We start from the raw sequence: 16482 nt of genomic DNA, 5'->3' as shown, positions 1-16482 counted from the left end.
CTTCAAATATTATCTTAATAAGTCGTATATTCTTAATCCATATGATAACAATATAAAAAACAAAACAAAAAAATAGATCCAGCCATATATTCTTCATGCAAATGATCAAAAATATATTGAAGATGTTGGTACAAGACACTGTAGAAAATAAAAAGTCAAGAAAACAAATGTGCTTATGTTGCTTTATCCTATTGTAATAAGTTAATTAGGTTTCAAGTAAACTGTTTTAAAGTTATACAAAGATGAACTTGATATTTTAGTCAGTGTGATTGATGTAAGTTGATATGACTAGAAAAGTTCATTTGATTCAACTAAAAAATCATTTTTTTTACACTATAGATCATTAATGGAACTTATTTACTTTCCTGAAACATTATAATTGGACATTCATGTAATTAATTTTAACCTACATTAATTTGCAAAGATGCTTCATGCATTGACTGAAGCTGATTGTGAATTTGACACTGATTTAATGAGGTACAGAACAGCAGCACCGTCCCACAGGGAGCACAAGTGCTGTACAGTGACCTTCCTTTAATTAATTCTCCTCCATTAATTACTGTACATGCTTACAATTATAATGAATCACATCTGTAAGTCCTGTTTCAATAAGTCTCACTTGTGAATGTGCCTAATGTTGGAGCACATCTGATCATTTCTGGAAGCTGATTCCAGCTGCACTGTTAGTAGCTGAAGGCCGGTTCACCCTGCTTTTACTGAACTCCTGGATTTCTTTATTTACTTGATCCTAAAGATCTGAGTGATCTATTTGGCATGTATTCGGTGAGCATATCTGTAATGTATTGAGGCCATTAAGGGATTTATAAACAAGTAATGATACTTTAAAATCTATTCTGAATGTAACCGGGAGCCAGTGTAAAGACCTGAGGACAGGTGTGATGTGCTCTGATTTTTGGATTCTGGATGAGCTGCAACTGTCTGACTGTTTTATGTGAAGGTCAGTGAGGAGTCCATTAAAGTAATCCAACCTACTGCTGATAAAAGCATCAACAAGCTTCTCTAATTCCCAGAGCATCTGATTCCTCAATGTTTTTGAGATGATAGTATGCTGATTTACTTACTGCTCTGACACTGAAACTCAGATCTGACTCCAGAATAACACCAAGACTATAAATGCTTTTGATTCTGAATCTCTTCACAGATAATTCAAGTGAGTCACTTTGAAGAGTTCAGATGCTTCGTTCGCACTTCAACAAAAGCTAGCTGTGGATGATAATATAGTTCGATGTTTGTCTTTGCGCTTCAGTTTCTGGACACACCGAATGATTCTCTTGTGTTTCTGCTTGTGATGATGATTGTATTTTTCGCTGCTCCTCTTTAATTGTGTCTCGGAGCTCTTCCTCCTGCGGGCGCTGAATGATAAAAGACTTTCATCTGATTAATTCATAACGGCGACGTGATCTTTTTTCCGGCCCGTTCTGATGATAAAAGTTGTGTTTCTGGAGCAGGAGAGATGTTTCTGAAGCGCCTCAAAGCATTAATTATGCACTAAAACCCTTGATCAGAGTTCGCATCTGAACTCCATTGCTTTTTTTTTTGCTCCAATTTATTATATATGTATAGGAAATGAAGAGAAATCAGTCCTCAAGACAGTCATGAGCGGTTTACTATTTATTGTGCTGCTGTTGTTTATTCTATTGAGCACAACACAAACAAAACAATTGTTATTTTTCTTTATAATTATTTTTGCTCCCTTGGAGAGTGTCATATTTAATTATATCTATCTATCTATCTATCTATCTATCTATCTATCTATCTATCTATCTATCTATCTATCTATCTATCTATCTATCTATCTATCTATCTATCTATCTATCTATCTATCTATCTATCTATCTATCTATCCGTCTATCCATATATCTATCTATCTATCTATCTATCTATCTATCTATCTATCTATCTATCTATCTATCTATCCATCCATCCATCCATCCATCCATCCATCCATCCATCCATCCATCCATCCATCCATCCATCCATCCATCCATCCATCCATCCATCCATCCATCCATCCATCCATCCATCCATCCATCCATCCATCCATCCATCCATCCATCCATCCATCCATCCATCCATCCATCCATCCATCCATCCATCCATCCATCCATCCATCCATCCATCCATCCATCCATCCATCCATCCATCCCTAGCTATATAGCCATATCTATAAGCTTTTATTTTGCATGCAGTAATCCTGATTAATGTTTGCCCAGCTCTAGTTGTTAGTATATTGACTGTGAGAGTAATAATGCGAGGTAAATCTGAGCTGCAGATCATCCGTATCAGTGTTTTCTCTGGAGATCTTCAGACTGGAGGACGTTTGGCTGAATCCTCTGCTCTCTGGAGCTCATAGAGAGAAGCTTTCTGCTGAATCTGTCATTAGTATTCAGTATGTGTGTGTGTGTGTGTGTGTTTGTGTGTGTCTGTGCTGCACCTCACACATCTGCGTCTGCATTTACACACAGCTCAGTGTTTGCAAGCCCGCAGATCTCAGGCAAAACACACCGTACACACGCTTACCAATTCATTCAGAAGCTGACGTGATTACATTAGACTCCTCTGTCTCTGTGATGGTGTAATCTGATTTGTGGAGATGTGCAGGTGAAGACAAAACCATTATTGTAGACTTGTGAACTTGAAAGGATTTTTTCTAATATTTCCCCCAAGTGCTGATTTGCTGCTCGAGAAATCTGTGCTTTTTACTTTTTTATTTATTTACTTTTTGTGGAAAACCTCGAGACACGTGTGATTTATTTTTCAGGATAGTTAGAAAGAGCAGCATTGCTTTAGAATCATGGACAACTTATAAAATTACAAATGTCTTTATTGTTAGATATATTGCTGCAATTTAAATAAACAAATGATAAATAAATGAATGAATGAATGAATGAATGAATGAATGAATGAATGAATGAATAGATTAGTGGATAAATGAATGAATGAATGAATGAATGAATGAATGAATGAATGAATGAATTAGTGGATAAATGAAAGAATGAATGAATAGATTAGTGGATAAATGAATGAATGAATGAATGAATGAATGAATGAATGAATTAGTGGATGAATGAAAGAATGAATGAATAGATTAGTGGATAAATGAATAAATGAATGAATGAATTAGTGGATGAATGAAAGAATGAATGAATAGATTAGTGGATAAATGAATGAATGAATGAATGGGTTAGTGGATGAATTAATGAATAAACAAACAATAAATGGGTGAATGGATAAATGGATGCATGGTTTGATGAATAAATGGATGGATAAATGATGGATGAATAATTGATTAAATTGATGAATGGATAAATTGATGGATGGATGGATGGATGGATGGACGGACGGATGGGTGGGTGGATGAATGCATGGATAAATTAATGGATACATAAACTGATGGATGGGTGGATGAATGAAAGAATGAATAGATGGATGGATGGATGGATGGATGGATAGATAGATGGATGAATAAATGAACGGATAGATGGATGATTGAATGTATAAATGAATGGATGGATGATTGAATGGATAAATGAATGGATGGATGATTGAATAGATTGATAAATAGATGGATGATTGAATGATTGGATGAATAAATGAATCAATGTATGGATGGATTGATGAATGGATGGATGGATTGATAAATGAATCGATGAATGGATGGTTAATTGAATGAATGGATGGGTGGATGAATGTATCTATAAATGAACTGATGGATGGATAATTGAATAGATGGATGGTGGATGAATGAATGAATAGATGGATGGATGGATGAGTGAATATAAGGATGAATGTATGACTAAATGAACTGATGGATGAATAAATGAATGGCTGGATTGATGAATTCTTTGGATGGATGGATGGATGATTGAATGGATTGATAAATGAATCGATGGATGAATAGATGGATGGATTGATAAATAATTCGATAGATGGATGGTTTGATAAATGAATATGAAGATGAATGTATGGATAAATGAACGGATGGATGGATGGATGATTGAATGGATAAATGAATGGAAGGAAGATTGGATGGTTAAATGTATGATTAAATAAATGGATGGATGGATGAATAAATGAATGGATGGATGGATGAGTTATTGAATAGATGGATGGATGAATTAATGAATGGATGGATGATTGGATGGATAAATGAATGAACAGATGTATGGAATAATAAATAAATGGATAAATTGATAAATGAATGGGTGGATAAATGGTTGGATGGATGAATAAATTAGTGGATGAATGAATGGACTGACGGACGGACAGACGGATGAATGAATAATGATGAATGAATACGAATGAATGAATGAATGACATTATGGTGTTTGTGAGTTAAAACCATACTAGCAACAAAGTTTTCTACTTCATAAATGAGAAGATGTCTCTCACATCTATATAGCATGCCGTCTGTGTCTGTTCTCCTGCTGGAGTTTCCTCCAGCAGGCTCAATCCATGCGGTTGCCATGGAAACGCACACACTCCTGGGTTTAGCGGCAGCTCTTTGTTTTATTAAACGCTGGAGAAACTGCGGCCCGTGATCAAGTGTCAAAACTGAGTCAAAACTAATCGCCCTCCAGTAACTTTTTTTTTATTAATATTTCCCAAACTATGTTTATCAGAGCAAGGATTTTTTTATATTTTAATATTTTTTTTCTTCTGTAGAAATATTAGTTTTATTTCGGCTAGAACAAAAGCAGCTTTTAATTTTTTAAACACCATTTTAAGGTCAATGTTATTAGCCCCTTTAAAGTATCTTTGTTTTTAATTGTCTCCACAACAAGCCATCTTTGTACAATGGCTTGCCTAAGCACCCGGAGGAAACCCACACAGAAATGCCAACTGACCCTGCCGGGGCTCGAACCAGCAACCTTCTTGCTGTGAGGCGATTGTGCTACCCACTTTCTGTTGGTAATGTTTATTGTTTGTTTATAAAATGTGTAAAATACAAAATAAATAATTTGCAAACAAGCATAATCAAAATTAAATAATAATGTTTTCTCTAAATGACACTGTTGCTACATCTGAGCTGAATATGAATATGTTTTTGGTGGCATCCTCCCACTCCTCTCATTAATTTCACATATTCTGTTTAAGCACAGTATTAAGCAGCAAAGGCCAGAGTGTGAATAACAAACAGCTCCATAAATCACCTTCGTCTCTCTGTCACAGACGGACGCTGAGCACTGAGCCGTGGATTAAAACGCTGGTCTGCGTTCAGATGCTCAGAGCGAGTGTTTTATGAGGACACACGTCCACAAATCATCAGTATGAAGTCAGATCCACGACTGAAGCATCAGTTCATTTAGTAGGGGATGTACAAACACCATCAGTCTTGTTGATATCAGTTCAGATGCTAATTTTGTCTGACTGCAGGCTGGATGTCTACGCATTCTTACACCTGTATGGATAGTCTTGAGCTTCGATTTACAAATGACTGATGAAAATAATAAGATGTAAAATGCTAAGATGTTCTGGGTAGTTGTCAGGCTGCTGGTAAGAGTTTTATGTACAAATCAATAAGAACCCTCATGTTTAGATGGTTGCTAAGGTGTTTTAGGTAGTTGCTAGGCTGCCATGAGGAGTTTTTATTTTTAAATAACAACACATATGTTTTGATGCTTGTTAAGGGGTTGCTAAGGTGTTATAGGTTGTTTGCTAGGCTGTTGCTAGTAGTTTAGTCAATAATAAAACCATGCCTAGGTGGTTGCTAAGATGTTCTGGGTGGTTGTCAGGCTGCTGCTAAGAGGTTTTGTACTGCTTAATAACAACACTCATATTTTGGTTGTTGTTAAGGGGTTGCTAAGGAGTTCTGGGTTGTTGCTAAGTTGCTCCTAAAAGATTTTGTTCTGGTAAATAAAAGCACTCATGTATTGGTTGTTGTTATGGGGTTGCTAAGGTGTTCTAGGTTGTTGCTAGGCTTCTGATAGGAGTTTTTTAATGATCAATAACAACATTCATGCTTTGGGGTTGATAAGGGGTTGCTAACGTATTCTGGTTGGTTGCTAGGTTGCTGCTAAGAGGTTTTGTTCTGGTAAATAACAACACTAATGTTTTGGTTGTTGTTAGGGGGTTGCTAATGTGTTCTAGATGGTTGCTAGGCTGTTATTGGGAGTTCTTTTTAAATGGTCAATAACAACGTTCATGTTTTGGTGGTTGTTAAGGGGTTGCTAAGGTGTTCTAGGTGGTTTCTTGGCTGCTGCTAAGAGATTTTGTACTGGTAAATAGCAACACATGTTTTTGTTGTTAAGGGGTTGCTAAGGTGTTCTAGGTGGTTGCTAGGTTGCTGCTAAGAGATTTTGTTCTGGTAAATAACAGCACTCATGTTTTGGTTGTTGTTAGGGGGTTGCTAAGGTTTTCTAGGTTGTTGCTAGGCTGCTTATAGGAGTTTTTAAATGATCAATAACAGTGTTCTTGTTTTGGGGGTTAATAAGGCATTGCTAAGGGGGTCTATTCTAGGTGGTTGCTAGGCTGCTGCTAAGAGATTTTGTTCTGGTAAATAACAACACATGTTTTGGTGGTTGTTAAGGGGTTGCTAAGGGGGTCTAAATCATTGCTATGTTGCTGCAAAGAGGTTTTGTTCTGGTAAATAACAACACTTGTGTTTTGGTTGTTGTTAGGGGGTTGCTTAGATGTTCTAGGTGGTTTCTTGGCTGCTGCTAAAAGCTTTTGTACTGGTAAATAGCAACACGTTTTTGTTGTTAAGGGGTCACTAAGGTGTTCTAGGTGGTTGCTAGGTTGCTGCTAAGAGATTTTGTTCTGGTAAATAACAACACATGTTTTGGTGGTTGTTAAGGGGTTGCTAAGGGGGTCTAAATCGTTGCTAGGTTGCTGCAAAGAGGTTTTGTTCTGGTAAATAACAACACTTGTGTTTTGGTTGTTGTTAGGGGGTTGCTAAGGTGTTCTAGATGGTTGCTAGGCTGTTGTTGGGAGTTCTTTTTTAATGGTCAATAACAACGTTCATGTTTTGGTGGTTGTTAAGGGGTTGCTTAGATGTTCTAGGTGGTTTCTTGGCTGCTGCTAAGAGCTTTTGTACTGGTAAATAGCAACACGTTTTTGTTGTTAAGGGGTTGCTAAGGTGTCCTAGGTGGTTGCTAGGTTGCTGCTAAATAACAACACTCATGTTTTGGTTGTTGTTAGGGGGTTGCTAAGGTGTTTAGGTAGTTGCTAGGCTGCTGCTAAGAGCTTTTGTACTAGTAAATAACATCACATGTTTTGGTTGTTGTTAAGGGGTTGCTAAGGTGTTCTGAATGGTTGCTAGGCTACTGTCAGAAGTTTTTTTAATGGACAATAGCAACTCTCGTGTCTCGGTGGTTGCTAAGGTGTACTCTCAGAGTCAGAGTCAGTAATGAGGCCTCTCACTGAAGTCACTGGTCTCCCAGAAAGCCTTGCATGTTTAATTCATGGTGTTTTAGCACACAGCAATGGTAAAATGTATTTACCCATCTCCTCTGCAGTTCTCCCACCCGAGCGACTGTAAACAGACTCTGAATATCAAACGCTCGTCCTCTCCAAATGAGTCCATTACATTAAAGGCCCGGTCTCACACTGATGATGAATGTGCATATCTGAATATCTACATAACTCGAGACGCGCTAACTTATGAATGCTAACTGTAGTTTAATTTGTGGGTTTGGTAGCAGTGAGCATCTTGAAGTCGCTCGGCGTGGGGAAATGTGCATTTGTCTGCTGTTATATGGGCTCGGTTGGTCAGTAAAATAAAGTGTCCACAGCACAGCTTTGGCCGAACGCAAATGCCTGTTTGTCCGAATCATTAACCCTGAATTTGAGTCACTGAATATATTTAACCTTTCCGCTTCAGCTGTTTATTTTAACAGAGGTAATCAAACATTGTGACGGCAGAGCAGGCGATAGCGATATCTGACTCCTGCCATAAAGAGACAAACAAATAAAGATGTTTATGCAGGACACCACGAGCCTTCCTTTTTCAAGAGTTCACACTGAGCTGATGATTGATAATGAAGCTTGTTTGGCATCTTGTCCAAGGAGAGAGCCCTGAGCTTATAAGATCCTCCAGCTCTGGGCTCCCTCCCGTTGTAGGGCGAGAGGGGAGTTTGAGCTCAGGTCATACCTGTCAACATTGGCATGTGAAAATAAGGGATGCCCACCATAATAAGGGAACGACATCTTTAGATGTTATTATTATTAATTATGTGTGTGTGTCTGTTTATACACGCACCCAAAAGCCAGAGATTCTCTCCGCTTCAAATCGCATGTACAGAATCCGTTTGGGAAACAGCATCTGTTTATTACTATGGAGCACATCAGCTGACCGTCATGCACCATTATATGACTGTTTTGAGGATTGCATAGGATGGCCGACGGCACCTGTAATCAATAGGACAGGGAATCGTGCTGTTTTTAATATTTATTAATAAGTGTTTTCATTCCTAAACAAAGCGAAAGCACAGAACAGACTCGCGTTTAAGAGCAAGGGGCGACCCCTGGTGGTTCGGCGGTATGGGTTGTGTTTAGGGAGGCGCAGCTGTTCAGAGAAAGACTGAAAATACAGGAGAAATACGGGAAAATACCTTTATGGGATGATTGCAGGATAGAACTGTAAAATGCGGGAAAATCCTGGGAAAAACGGGAGGGTTGACAGGTATGGCTCAGGTAGATCTCGATGACCCCCCCCCCCTGCTTATTGTAGCTTAGTGTCAGATATGGATGCTGAGAAGGTGTACTCAGCTTGGCTAAAACATTTTGGATTAATTGTTTAGAGTGCTTGTTTTTGAACTGTGGGAGGAAACTGGATGACCCGGGGAAAACCTATGCGATCACAGGGAAAACGAGCAAAACTCCGCACAGAAATGTCGCCTGGTTTGGAAGGGAATTAAACCAGGGGCATTCTTGCTGTGAGGCAACAGCGCTAATCACTGGCCACCGTGCCGCCCTTTTGAAAGGAGGGAAAGTAGGGTTGGGTGGGGTGGTTTCTTCGAGACGATGATATTGAGATGAGAAAAGTCTGGTTATTTATAGTGAGTTAAGGTTTGTCTGATAGGATAATTAGTCATTAGCTAAAGTTGGAACAGCTGTGAACAACCATAAGCACGTGATCCTCTCAAATTGGTTATCAATAAACTTCACAAAAAGCACTTCATACGTTTATTTTAACGTTATATTTCAGAGAGCAAATCACTTCATTTGAAGCACTAATGTTACAAAAAAAAGACCTAAATGAGAGTATAGACCAATATTTTTTAATTGCACAATGGCACAATAGGGAGTGCTGTCAACTAACAGTAAGGTTCACGTCCCGGCTGGGTCAGGGTTTCCCCCATAAGTCCAAAAACATGTGGTATAGGTGAATTAAGTAACTAAAATTGTCTGTAGTGTATGAGTGTGAATGAGTGTGTATTGGTGTTTCCCAGTGATGGGTTGCAGCCGGAAGGGCACCCGCTGTGTAAAACACATGCTGGATAAGTTGGCGGTTCAATCCGATGTGGCCACCCCGGATTAATAAAGGGACTAAGCCAAAAAAAAAAAAAAAAAAAAAAAATATATATATATATATATATATATATATATATATATATATATGAATGACAAACAAAAAGATTCCACCGAAACCCCCTTTGAACCCAATGGGAGATCCCATCACAGATGATGCTGGACTGAAGAGTTTGCACAATTTATCAGCATTTAATATCAATAATCACACAATTTAATGTCAGCAAAAGCTGCTGAACATCATGAGGTTAAAACAAACACTAGCAGAGCCTGACATCTGCGATAAAGAGACAAACAAACAACAGCAGATCAGCAGAGAGCCTGAGGTCTGCGAACACTCACATCCACAGCTGAAGTCAGAATTATCAGCCCCCCTGTATAATTTTTGCTCAATTTCTGTTTAAATAGGATTCCTGTATTACATCCTAATGAATCTTTTTTTTTTTTTTTTTTTTAATATTATACTTTTTATTTGCAGTGGCACAGTGGTTAGCACTGTCGCCTCACAGTAAGAAGGTTGCAGGTTCCAGTCCCGGCTGGGCCAGTTGGCATTTCTGTGTGGGTTTCCTCAAGGTGCTGCAGTTTCTCCCACAGTTCAAACACATGCAGTTTAGGTGAACTGATGAACTAAATTGGCCGTAGTGTACGAGTGTGTGTGTAAATGGCATCCACTGTGTAAAACATACACCAGAATAGTTGGCGGTTCATTCCGCTGTGGCTACCTCTGAAATAGAGACTAAGCCAAAGGAAAATGAATGAATGAATGATGAATGTAGGAATGATTTCCTTGTTAGATGAGAATATACTGTGTTACATCCTAACAAGTCATTTCTTAAATGTTATTATTGTTTTTAAAGCGCTGAATGGGCAAGCACCTTCTTGTATATCAGAACTTATTAACTTGCAGTCAACTCCTCGGCCTCTTAGGTCGTCAAATAAAATTTTACTGCCTCGGTCACGACTTAAACTGAAAGGAGATAGAGCCTTTACAGTCGCTGCTCCACGTTTGTGAAGCCAGCTGCCACCGGACATTACGAGAGCTTCTTCTCTCTCTATTTTTAAGTCTAGACTTACGACACGTTTTTAGTCTATTGCGTTCCCAGGCTTTTCTTAAATAAATCTTTATTGTGGTTGTTGCAGTAATACTTTTATTCTTATTATTACTTTTATTGTTATTTTTACTGTTTTAGAGTGTGTGCTATGGTTTTGTTCAGTTTGGCACAGACCAAAGTGCTGAAGTAAATGTGCTTTATAAATAAACTTTACTTACTTTACTTATTCAGCAAGAGTTATAAATAATTGACTTGTAAGATTTACATGACACGTTCTTTGAATGCTTAATTTACAAATTTCATCTTATAATAGCTGCTATTTTTCATTACGCTGAAAGAATTTAAAAGTGCTCAAGCTCTGATGCATATAATAATAACAGGCATTTTTCCTAATGCAAACTCCAGTCTTTATTGATTCCTGTAGAGTTTGTGATTGAAATAATGATCTGAACACGTTGTATGTAGTGCATCAATGCGTTTTATGTGTCTGTTGATTAAATCCTAGTTGGTGTCATCCGTGGACGGGAGGAGATCAGTGATGGATCTTCAAAATAAATGTGCGTGCGACAGAACAAGGTCAGTGAAAGTGGAGCGCTGGTGCTGAGGATTACAGCCGTCTTCAATCATTCATGGCTCTGACGGTTTTCCTCTGCTGATCCAGCATGACATCTTTTCCAGTGTTTTCTCATCCGTGTGTGTGTGTGTGTGTGTTGCCACAGAAACACACACAGAACGGTGTGAAGCTGCTACCTCATTTCATGCCATGTGTAAGACTGGCACTCTGGCGCTGCCCGCTGTGCCAACACTGATACTGGTGCTGTGTGTGTGTGTCGGCCTGTTCATTTCTCTCTGTTTTTTTTAAAACACATATGTTTTGGCCTAGTTTTCATTCTTCACTTGTCATTTCTTAATATTCACAAGCCAATTCCTCTGGTGGATTTACACGGGAAGAACTGTAAATTACAAGAGAAATTTGCAAAGTCAAAAACTGCAAGAAAGCGTACCTCTGGTTACATATTTCGCTCTCCCCAGAAATGTATACCTGAGTACGTATCCACAATGAGCCTGGCTGGCAAATTGCTTTCCATTAAGCCTAAAGCGCTGAAAGGAGAAGCTGTAGGGTGGATTTCCTCCACCTTTCTTATTTTTTCAGGTTTATCTGTATCAGTTTCACTGGATCTATACTGCATCTGTGCTCAAGACAAAGACAGAGTCTCTGCGCATCTCAAAGAGACTCAAATGCGAGCACAACACAATTAGTAAGCTCATTCGCTTTCTCTATGGAGGACAATCCACATGTTGTGTCCTGACTTCACAGGTTTATATTACACACCGAGACCTGAGACCGGTGGGAACCAGCGGCTGCCACTAACGCATTCGTATAGACACACACACACACACACACACACACACACACACACACACACACACACACACAGAAATATAAGTGCAACGCATTTGTTTTTGCTCCCGTTTGCTGAACCTTTTCCATGTACACACATGACCTGTTCCTCTCAGATATTGTTCACACTTTTGTCTAAGTCTGTGTTAAGGCCCCACACTTCACACAAATATCCTTGAAACAGATGAAAGTCTGAATGAGACGGAGGGTTTTAGATCTGAAGGTTGCAGAAAGGATATTTGTGTTGATCTTGAAGCGACAGCTCCTCCAGTGATTCTGCAGTGTGAACTTATGCAGTGAGACAGAGCTGTAAGTCAAACCTGCAGACACACTCACTCACACACACATGCACGCATGCATGCAGGCCCACACACACACACTGAGAGAGAGCTGCAGGGAAGGGCAGAATACAGTGAGAAAGACAGTTCTGTGTCCTGCAGAGGAACAGATCATGTTTGTTTATAATCTCCAGATGTGTTTTCTGCCCGTTGCTGACACACAGGATAATTCTCAAACTAAACCACCAAATAATATCCAAACATCACAGTGTAACATCAAACTGCAGAACAATATTACAAAACATCAAGATTTATAGGCATATTTAATGTATGTATATGTCTACTGCTTCGTCAATCCATCCATCTCTCCGGCCGTCTGTCTGTCTGTCTATCTATCTATCTATCTATCTATCTATCTATCTATCTATCTATCTATCTATCTATCTATCTATCTATCTATCTATCTATCTATCTATCTATCTATCTATCTATCTGTCTGTCTGTCTGTCTGTCTGTCTGTCTGTCTGTCTGTCTGTCTGTCTGTCTGTCTGTCTGTCTGTCTATCTGTCCGTCCATTTGTCCGTCCATCTATCCATCCATCCATCCATTAATCCGCCTGCCCGTTCATCAATCCATCCATCCATCTGTCTGTGTATTTTTCTACCCATCCATGTCTATTTTCTCTACCCATCCATCCATCTATCCATCAATCTATCCATCCATCCATCCATTAGTCCGCCTGCCTGTCTGTCCATCCATCCATTGGTCTATCCATCCATTAATCCGCCTGCCTGCCCATCCACCCATCCATCCATCCATCCATCCATCCATCCATCAATCTGCCTGCCTGCCCATCCATCCACCCATCCATTCATCCACCCATCCATCCATCCATCCATCCGTACATCCATCCATCCATCCATCCATCCATCCATTAATCTACCTGCCTGTCCATCCATCCATCTATTTATGTCTATCTATCAACCCATGCATCTATCTATCTATCTATCTATCTATCTATCTATCTATCTATCTATCTATCTATCTATCTATCTATCTATCTATCTATCTATCTATCTATCTATCTATCTATCTATCTATCTATCTATCTATCTATCTTATCTATCTATCTATCTGACTATCTATCTCACATCTAATCCATCCATATGTAGATAATTGACAGTATTTACAGGTTGATCTAAATGTGGTGAGTCTAGTTCCTCTGGAGTGGAGTTTAAAAAAAATGAGCCACCTTCATCTTTCCAGCAGCGTTTGATCATGTTAGATTAATCTCTCTCTTATTTCTCTCTCTCTTTCTCTATACATGCACATAAATATACAGTGCAATGTGTGAATCTGCCAGTAAACAGTGTGTCATGTTTGGAGGTCACGCTGATCTCGTTTCTCTGATCGTCACATTCGTGTTTTACTTTCATCTCTTCATCTGATGTTGGACTCATAAATGAGCAGAAGTGGAGACGCGGCTGATGAATGCAGCATGTTTGATGTGGAAAATCTACTGCATATTTACACTAATGCGCTATGAAGGGAGCGCTCTAGTTAGTCATGTTGCTCACACCCGGTGTGCGGTCACTGGTGTCACTCTTGGTTGTGTGATTGTGTGTGTGCCGTTACTTGTGTGTTTATGTGAATGTGTGTTTCTGTGTGTGCATGTTTGTGTGTGCTTTATGTATGTGCTGTGTGTGTGTTGTTAATTCATGTGTGTGTTTATGTGAATGTGTGTTCCTGTGTACATGTATCTGTGTGTTTGTATGAGTGTGTTGTGTGTTTAGGTGAATGTGTGTTTCTACATGTTTGTGCATGCATCATGCATGCATGTGCTGCGTATGTGTGTGTGAGAGAGTGTACGAGCATGCAAACATACACGTCACACATTCACAAACACTCACAAAAACACACGGTGTGTCTTAGTGTGTGCTTGTCACTGTGTTTGTGACTGTGAGTGTATGTGCATGTGTGTGTATGTTAGTGTGTCGCTGGTTTTGTGATTGCGTACGTGCATATGTTAGAATGTGTGTATATGTTAGTGTGTGTCACTGTTTTTGTTACTGTGAGTGTGTATGTGCATATGTTAGAGTGTGTGTGTGTGTGTGTGTGTGTGTTGAAAGTAAATAGCCAGTATTAATGGCCCGGTGGGAACAGAGGAAGTTCACAGTCATTAAGGCTCTTCATGACAGCAGCGAGTGGCTTAATGACTTAATTGGTCTGAACTCATGGTTAAGTGTGTGTCTAATTGCAGATGGAGAGTTTAATTTGTGTCCTGTCGCTGTGCGTTTCACTCTGAAGTGCTTCTGAAGCGCTGATGCCATCCACACTGTGAGTTTTAGAGGAGCTCTCCTCTCCGTTCAGAGTTTTCAGAGAATTTCTCATTAAATATGAGCATGTGCTGCTGGTAACCATGAAGATCACTCACACTGAAAACAGTGTAGAGGAGTGAATGTTAAATCCGCGTTGTGGGGACTAAATGTGTGTTAAAATAATTACATATCATCTGCTCATCACCATAATTATTTATACATTTGGATATCTATTGTATTTCTTTTTCTGACCTTCTGCGGTCCTACGAAATACTGGAGTGTTTTTGAACCATGTTATATTGAAGTTAAATGATGTGCGGTTTATTTATAAACTAATTTCCCGAGGATCATGTGCCTATGATCAGCACGGCTGGCACCTCATTAGCTCCGTAATCCAATAGTTTCTGGATGCAGCCTTTATGATGCAAGCTGAGATTGCATCACTCAGCGATGCAATGTCAGACACAATGCACTCAAATGGAGTTAGTGAGGTCACTGTGACGGGTAGGGTTAGGTGAGCCCATTAAAAAGCATTGGATGCAGCCCAGATTGCACTGCACCAGGTCTGCATCCAGACCCCTCTCCCGTAATCTGCCCTATTAGATGATTACGGAAGCATTATAAATAACCAGAGCTTTTCACTCCAGTTATCCTCGTCTTAAAGTTTCCACCCCTACTTTCCACCCTTTTTTCCGGTAGGGCGACACGGTGGCCCAGTGGCTTGCACTGTTGCCTCACAGCAAGAACACTGCTGGTCTAACCTCCTATCGGGCCAGTTGGCGTTTCTGTGTGGAGTTTCCATGTTCTCCCCGTGTTCGCGTTCCCCGGTTTCCTCCCACCGTCCAAAAACATACACTATAGCCTATCGTCTAAACCAAATTATCATCCAAGACAACCTAAGTTTACACTTCTCACATGGCCACAAGCAGGGGAGTTCTCGAGACCTACCTGAGTTTGAACTCCCCTCTTGCCCTTCTAACAGGAGGGAACCCCGGGCTCGAGGATATTACGAGCTCAGGGTTCTCTCCCAGGACAGCATGCCAAATACGCAGCTAAGTGTAAACTCTTGAAGTACCATTTATACAGTTACCTTACATTTTTTAGCAATCCCAATGTATTGTTTATTTCATTGATGATACACGTTGGTATATGCACTAAAACTTTTAACGTAAGTGGTTGCAAACTATTTATATGATCTAAATTCAAACAAACCAATTACATTTAATAATGTTCAACATGAGTAGAGCTGCTGCTCCTCCACATCAAGAGAAGTCAGCTGAGGTGGCTCTGGCATCTGTTTTGGATGCCTCCTGGACGCCTACCTAGGGAGGAGTTCCAGGCATGTCCCACCAGGAGGAGGCCTCGAGGAAGACCCAGGACACGCTGGAGGGACTATGGCCTACTTACACTATGCTATCCGAACCGTGCCCAGGCCCGTTTCCCGGATTGTTTGAGAAGTGTGAGTTCACTGAATCGCGGTTCACTTGGGCTTTGGCACGATACGCTTGTGTGTGAGTGCAAAACGCGCCAAAGCCCAAAACTGAAAGCGAGATGTGACTCTTAAGGGACCGATTGATATGATTTATTAATCATTCTTACTGTTCAGTGAACGCAAACTGTTGTGGATTATTAAAGACGCAAACCTCTCACTGCAGGACAGCTCCGCACCCGCAGGAAACCTCCTAATTCCTGCAGCACGAGGACTTTATGACTGTTTATGAGCGTCGAATGTGGCTGATCTGCTAGGCAAAATATCTGACTGCGTGTCAATGCATAATATCAAATGACTTAAATGATGATATAACTTAGCAATCTTCACTCTGCTGAGCAAGCTGCGCTTCTGAACAGCGCATTATCGATGACGTAAGCGTGCCCAGGCCCGAATGTAATGTGAGTGCAGGCCGTCAGGGGAGACGGGAGGGGGGCAAGCGTGCTTTGGC

At 39.9% G+C, this 16482-nt stretch overlaps 1 protein-coding gene and 1 long non-coding RNA gene across 2 annotated transcripts in view; one reads left to right on the top strand and one right to left on the bottom strand.

Moving 5' to 3' along the window:
- Positions 1-16482, top strand: part of krr1 (KRR1 small subunit processome component homolog) — a 43272-nt gene that overhangs the window by 1557 nt on the left and 25233 nt on the right. The window contains exon 2 of the mRNA XM_087247556.2: positions 11050-11120. The gene's annotated coding sequence lies outside the window, so the exon portion shown is untranslated. The remainder of the gene's footprint in view (positions 1-11049; positions 11121-16482) is intronic.
- Positions 4681-16043, bottom strand: LOC148679894 (uncharacterized). Its single transcript, XR_015942165.1, has 3 exons — positions 15618-16043; positions 6917-7982; positions 4681-6648 (listed from the first exon to the last, which is right to left on the bottom strand). It is a non-coding gene; the product is annotated as an uncharacterized LOC148679894 (long non-coding RNA).

The sequence above is a fragment of the Danio rerio genome, chromosome 4, assembly GCF_052040795.2.
Source record: "Danio rerio strain M-AB ecotype USA chromosome 4, GRCz13ab, whole genome shotgun sequence".
NCBI classification, from domain to species: Eukaryota; Metazoa; Chordata; class Actinopteri; order Cypriniformes; family Danionidae; genus Danio; species Danio rerio.
This window is presented reverse-complemented; position numbering and strand designations above follow the sequence as displayed.